Source organism: Pelodiscus sinensis, chromosome 16, assembly GCF_049634645.1.
Source record: "Pelodiscus sinensis isolate JC-2024 chromosome 16, ASM4963464v1, whole genome shotgun sequence".
In the NCBI taxonomy this organism is placed as follows: Eukaryota; Metazoa; Chordata; order Testudines; family Trionychidae; genus Pelodiscus; species Pelodiscus sinensis.
In genome coordinates this window covers 35,820,286-35,827,520 of record NC_134726.1, presented here as the reverse complement: position 1 = coordinate 35,827,520, position 7,235 = coordinate 35,820,286, and positions in this window count along the sequence as shown.

The window sequence follows — 7,235 nt, the reverse complement described above, 5'->3', positions numbered from 1 at the left end:
GTCTCCTCACTTCCTCGTGTGGGTATCACAGTTTACAGAACGCTTTTGCAGATTCAGACTAACACGGCTACCCCTCTGATACTTATTACCAACTGTGACACCACATAAAACCCGTCAGATGTGGTGTTACCAGATTTGCCCAGTACTCTGGGGTATGCTCAATTATTAGGGTTACTCTTATGGGGCTGGGGGGAGGTTAACAATTCTATCAGTGTGCTGCTTGTGCTTACTTGTGCTCTCATATGGAGCTGAATTCTCCCTGCTGCCAATTCCCCCTCCCACTGGAGCTCTCCTGCAGAAACTAGGTTTCTCAGGACGGGGTTCTTACCACCTTGGCAACACACACAGGCACTCACACCCACTAACAGAGCACATCTCAGAGGACTGGGTAATCAGCACTCACACGCTGACCCCTCATATGTCCCTGCACTCAGCTGGCTGGGTTTCACAGCAATGCCCCACTGCACCCTCATGTGCCTTTCGACTCAGTGGGCTGGATTAAACAGCACTTTAAGCTGCCATCCTCATATGTCCTCAGGTTCAGCACTTCCCTATCCCCATTTTCACACCACAATCATTCACTGGTAAACCATACGATGAGCAAACCCCACAGGATTTTGGGCACTACAGGGATCTTTAGCTTGGGTACAAAAGCGTTGTTGCAGAGCGAATGGGGAAGCCAAAAAACACCCCTTGAGGAAGAGTGAGTGAAAGAGAAAGAAAGAGAGAGAGAAGCAACCAGCTTAATAATGAAAGTGATTTATTTCTGAGTAGTGAATAGATATCAAAGGGTTACAATATTAAATCTAACAGTTACAATATTAAATCTACATTGAAACTGATTACAAATGTTAGGTAACCATAGAACAGTTTACATAGGGCAGGGTTAGGAGGCTACGCTTAGAGAGGTAGTTGACGGGAGGAAGAGAGAGAGAGACCTCACCACTCCGTGGAGCTTGCACTGATCGGGGTTCCCAGATGATGATGGTAGCCGGCGGTCCAGGGGGCAGGAGACAAGCAGAACAGAGCCCCCCGCACGATCAGACAGGAGATGAAGAAGTCTCAATGGAACTGATGCAGTTTAAATCCAGGTATCAGAACAGTTTTTCTTGGGGCAAGGAGAGGAGTTTTTATAAGGATAGAACAATAGATCAAAGAGAAAGAGACAAGACAATAGAGACTGATCACCCCTGGTTATGGGTGATGTTCCTTGAGCGAGCTCACAATGCAACGAGGCAGTTTCAGTATTTTAGATGTCAATAGGATCATTACTAGAATTGGTCTGATAATGACTAATTTGGGTGTGCGCAGGCCTGGGTTCATTAGCCTCTGGAACAGAGATTTCCCATCAGGCAGTGCTTCTCCGCTTTCGGTATCCCATAGTTCACTGCGGTTCCTGCCTTGGAAGAGCTGGTCTGCATTCTGTATGCTAGTGAGTTCTATCTTCAATGCAGATGAGGCTGGGGTGTTTCCTTAATAAGTTTAGGCGTGTCTTCCCTGGCCTTTTCATTGCTTTGTCTGATTCTAGCAAAGGCTTAGGGGAAGAGGGGAGGATGGTTTTTCATGAATGTCACTTTCTGGCTCCCCAAGAGAAGAGGGCTGGTAGGTAACAGTGGAGGTGAGGGAAGGAAGAATGTTCCTTCTGAAAATGCTCTCCAGCAAGAGGGGTAGGAGAATACTGCCTGTTGTTCAGAAAAAAGCCTCAGCTTAATACTTTCCATTTTAAATGCCTTCACTGGTTTCCTTCTTTCCCCTCCCCTATAATTGTAAGAAAAGGTTAAAAGGCTGGCCACGGATCCAAACCACCTGTACTTTCTGGCTACCAGCCCCCAAACCTTGTGGAACATTGTTTACTCTTAGACCAGTTCAGCACCAAGTTCACGCTCCGCCTCTTTGGGCCCATATATCCCATCTGAATTCATACCGCAGATGTCAGGCAAGCTTGCAGAGCTATGGACATGATGTCCTTTCTTCCATTTTTAGCTAAATTAAATCTAGCAGCAGTAGGTCTACGGGAATTGTCAGTCACACCTCCGACTACTGTGTCAAAGCCTCCAGCTGGTGGAGAACTGATCACAGGGACTCTATTCCTGCGATTAATCCCCCTCAGTATTATAAATTGCGTTTTATCTCCACGTTCATGATTTCCAACTCCATCTTCCCGTCATTGGATCTTGTTCTGTCTTGATCTGCTGGACTAAAGAGTCACACCCTTCGGTATCTACCTCCAAACAGGGTCTATAAAGACCCTGATCAAGGAGCCCCTTAAACTTGGGACTAAGCTATGAGGAAAAAGGCTCTTCTGGAGAGATTTCAGAGTAATTGTCCAGACCTAGAAGACTGAAATTGACTCAGGCTAGATTCAAATGAACATCCAAATATATCTTCCGTCTGGCAAAGTATTTTTAGACAGAATCAAATATGTTTTGTCAGATTTTTTTTTCATCTCAGTGAGATGTTTGTTTGTTTTGCAGGACTTGGCATTTTCTTCCCTGAGCTACAAGCCAGCATTTGAACCCACAAGAGGCTCACAGCTTCCACAGCCTCCCAAGTATCCGACTTAATACTAAGAGCTTCAAACCAGTGGAGATCGCTGTGTTTCAAAGCCAGCTATTCTGGTACAACAAAGCCATGTGGCTCAATGAATAAGGCACGGGCTGGGGAAGTCAGGAAACTGCCTTCATTTCCCAGTTCATGACCATGCCACGTTCCCGTTCTGTGCCTCAGTTTCCCATTTTTGTAAGAGAATGCAGCTTTCCCACTTCCACTGAGACTACTCGTGGCTTTAAATACCAACTTGCCTGGTGGCCTAAAAGCACTAAACAGTTTTGTGGTGGCTGCAGCAACTGGCGCAGAAAAGCACAAATTTGTCCCATGTTTCCTACTGGCCTGAACAACCTTTCATAGAATCATAGGGCTGGAAGAGATCTCAGGAGGTCATGAAGTCCAGCCCCCTGCCCAAAGCAGGACCAATCCCAATTAAATCAACCCAGCCAGGGCTTTGTCAAGCTGAGACTTAAACACCTCTAGGGATGGAGATTCCACCCCCTCCCTAGGGAACCCATCCCAGTGGAAATAGTTTTTCCTAATATCCAACCTAGACCTCCCCCACTGCAACTTGAGACCATTGCTCCTTGTTCTGCCATCTGCCACCACTGAGAACAGCCTCTCTCCATCCTCTTTGGAACCCCCCTTCAGAGAGCTGAAGGCTGCTTTCAAATCCCCCCTCACTCTTCTCTTCTGCAGACTAATGAAGCCCAAATCCCTCAGCCTCTCCTCGTAAGTCACGTGCTCCAGCCCCCTCGTCATTTCGGTTGCCCTCCTCTGGACCCTCTCCAATGGGTCCACATCCTTTCTGTAGTGGAGGTCCCAGAACTGGAGATGTGCTTGGGCTGAACGAAAATCTGCCTTGCTGTTCTAGTGACCGAGAGTCACAGCTCCGAGGCCTCAACACTTCCAAAACGCGTCCGATCAGGAGCGGGTTAAAATAGGCTGAGCCCAAACAAAAGACGAGTCCTCATTATTCTGTAATAATATTTCTGTCCCCTTCACGCAACCCGTCTCTACTCCTTCCTTTGCTGCTCATCAATTAATCCAGCAGGGAAAACAGCTGACACAGGTTTCCAGTGAGTTTTTCTTCTCAAGCAATCTCGATACCGCCTCTATTTTTCAGCTGAGTTTTGACAAGTCAATTTCAAAAGCACAAAAGGTGCTTCACCCGCAACCTGTTTTTATCGTTCGCTCCTAGCAGCCAACTCTCCCCCTCCCCCGCTATCCTTTACATTTTATTGCTAACCAATGTCATTATCACCATTGTCCTCATCATTCAAGAGTTTGCATTGTTAACGGACCAGGCTTTGACACTACCTTTGGGTGTGAGCAAAGGCAAAATAAATGGAAACAGCTGTCAGACTTACGTTTCCTAGGTGGGTATTTACATTTTTAAAAAGCACAAGACTGAACTAGCCTGATCTTTAGCAGCACAAAAGCACACCAAATGAAGCAATTGCCTATAATGGCAGCAAATACAATAAATACTGTCGGCAAAAGTGATGAGCCCCTAAGAGCGCAAAATCATGATTATGAACATGAGACATCTCTTAGGCTACGTTTACACTGCGAGTGTTTTGCGGAAGAGGATATGCAAATGGAGTGCTCATTTGCATAGCTTGCATGCTCATTTGCATATCTTCTTCCAATCCTTTTTGAAGAAGAGGTTTTGCCATTAAAAGTCTCCGTGTAGATGAGGCCACTTGTTGGGAAAAAAACCCTTTTGCGCAAGATCCTGTAAACCTCGTATTTTGATGTACTTGGGCTGAGCGAACATTTTAACAATGTGCTTTGTTTTACGTTACTCTTCAACACACACACACACACACGGGTCATCTGCTACGTAACGTCACAACTTTGATTGGAAAAGTGCTAGTGATGCTTGAAGGCTCTGTCACACCCTCCAGCTTGTGGTGTGCCGTCAGGAGGTCAGACTAAGTGAGCGGTTTTCAACCTTTTTTTCTCCTGACCAATGCTGCAGCTAAGGTTTTCAATCCATGTGCAGAATAAACTGTGTTATATGCACCAAGGCACGGGTGGATGTGCACCACCAATAGAAACACATGCTGGCAGGCTGTGGGCACTCTGCCAATTAGATGGGCAGCACCTGAACCTCTCCTGGGCAGCCGCCCCAGTGCTCAGCTTACAGGGAACACTGCTCATGACCCCGCTGAAGAAAACTGTTGCTGCCACAACCCAACATAATGTGACCAATGTGCGGGCTCCAGGGGTGAGGCTGAGGATGGGAGTTTTGGGATGTAGGAGGGAGTTCCAGCTTTGGGCGGCAAGGCTGGGGCAGGTGGGGCTTACCTTGAGGGTGGTGCAGAGGGCAGGGCTAAGGCAGCTTCCTGCCTCACCTGGCGCCATAGACCAGGCTGCGCCCCAGAAGCAGCCGGCAGCTGGTTCCCAGCCAATGGGCTTGTGGAGTCCCTCTCCCCCTAGGAGCCAATCCTGTTTCTGGCCACTTATGGGGCACAGAGCAGTCTGCAGTGTCAGGCCCAGCAGGGAACTGCCTTAGCAGCTCCACTGGTCACCTGATCCCCCTGCAGCACCGACACCCAGTGCTGGGTCGCGATCCTAAGTTTGAAAAACACTGACTGAATGGTCACCAGGGTTCTTTCTGGCCTGGGAATTTACAAGACCTGATCCTTCCAGCTCCGACACATGGGCAATATCTGCATCCAAACAGAGCCGCGTGGATTTCAGTGAGACCTGTGGCACAGAATGGCTGGCAGAATCAGGATATTCTGTGTTAATTTTTGTAAGGCAGGCACTGTCCTTTTCCCTACCTATCATTATGAGCCTCTGGTCTCTTCCTGGGGTCTTTAGTCAAAAAATAGTAATAATGATAGGTGAGCTTTTTCCCAAATGCTCGGTGCAGGCCTCACTTTGCTCCCATTGGGAGTTGGAGCATTGAAGTCAATAGGAGCAGAGCTAGATCGACGCTGGATGCTTTTGAAAATCCAACATCGGGGCTGGAGCCGGGGTAGCGTGTATTCCATTAGGCCCAAGGTTCAGTGGCTCTCCCAGCACCCCAATTATGCCAGCACCCCTGGGCTATGTCTACATTTGATACGGTCTCGCATGATATTCTTATTGATAAACTAGGCAAATATAACTTAGATAGGGCCACGATAAGGTGGGTGCATAATTGGCTGGATAACCGTAGTCAGAGAGTTGTTGTTAACGGTTCTAAATCCTGCTGGAAAGGGATAACAAGTGGAGTTCCTCAAGGGTCTGTTTTGGGACCCGTACTATTCAATATCTTCATCAATGATATAGATATTGGGATAGAGAGTACTCTTATTAAGTTTGCAGATGATACCAAACTGGGTGGGGTTGCGACTTCTTTGGAGGATAGGGACATAATTCAAAATGACCTTAGCAAGTTAGAGAAATGGTCAGAGGTAAACAGGATGAGGTTTAATAAAGAGAAATGCAAAGTGCTCCACTTAGGAAGGAACAATCAGTTCCATACATACAAGATGGGAAGCGACTGTCTAGGAAGGAGCATGGCGGAAAGGGATCTAGGGGTCATAGTGGACCACAAGTTGAATATGAGTCAACAGTGTGATGCTGTTGCAAAAAAAGCAAATATGATTCTAGGTTGTATCAACAGGTGTGTTGTAAGCAAAACTCGTGAAGTCATTCTGCCGCTCTATTCTGCACTAGTTAGGCCTCAGCTGGAGTACTGTGTCCAGTTCTGGGCGCCACATTTCAAGAAAGATGTGGAGAAATTGGAAAGGGTACAGAGAAGAGCGACAAGAATGATTAAAGGTTTAGAGAACATGACCTATGAAGCCAGGCTTCATGAACTGGGCTTGTTTAGTTTGGAAAAAAGAAGATTAAGGGGGGACATGATAGTGGTTTTCAAATATCTAAAAGGGTGTCACAAGGAGGAAGGCGAAAATTTGTTCCTCTTGGTTTCTGAGGACAGGACAAGGAGTAATGGGCTTAAAGTGCAGCAGGGGAGGTTTAGATTGGACATTAGGAAAAAATTCCTAACTGTCAGGGTGGTCAAATATTGGAATAAATTGCCAAGGGAGGTGGTGGAATCTCCCTCTCTGGAGATATTTAAGAACAGGTTGGATAGACATCTGTCAGGGATGGTGTAGACGGAGCTTGGTCCTGCCTTGAGGGCGGGGGGCTGGACTCGATGACCTCTCGAGGTCCCTTCCAGTCCTATGATTCTATGATTCTATGATTCTATGATACACTGGCGGGTTCCTGCACAAGAACTCTTGCACAAGAACACGTCCACGCGGCCATGTGGTTTTGTGCAAGAGATGTGCTTTTGCACAAGAACATCCATGGAAGCGTGGCTGCTCTCTGGCGCAAGAAACCCCTGCCGCGCATCCACACGAGCTCCTGCGCAAGAAGGCTCGCACCTGTTAGAAAAGAGCGTAGCTCTTGCACAAGAAGCCCTGTCTTCTGACACCGTACTGTCAATCTTCTTGTGCAAGAGCGGGCGGGGCCGTGTGCATGCTCTGCGGAAGAACGGCCGTTCTTGTGCGAGAACTCGCCAGTGTAGATATAGCTCTGGAGTCCTACCCAATAAGTATTTGCAAGATCCAAGTCTTTATGCAGAATTTGTCTTTTAGTTTAGAGACTCACGATGAATTCAGTGTATTTTCAAACAAGTAGTCCTGCCGCACCTCTGAGGGTGCAGAATTTGCATATCTTCT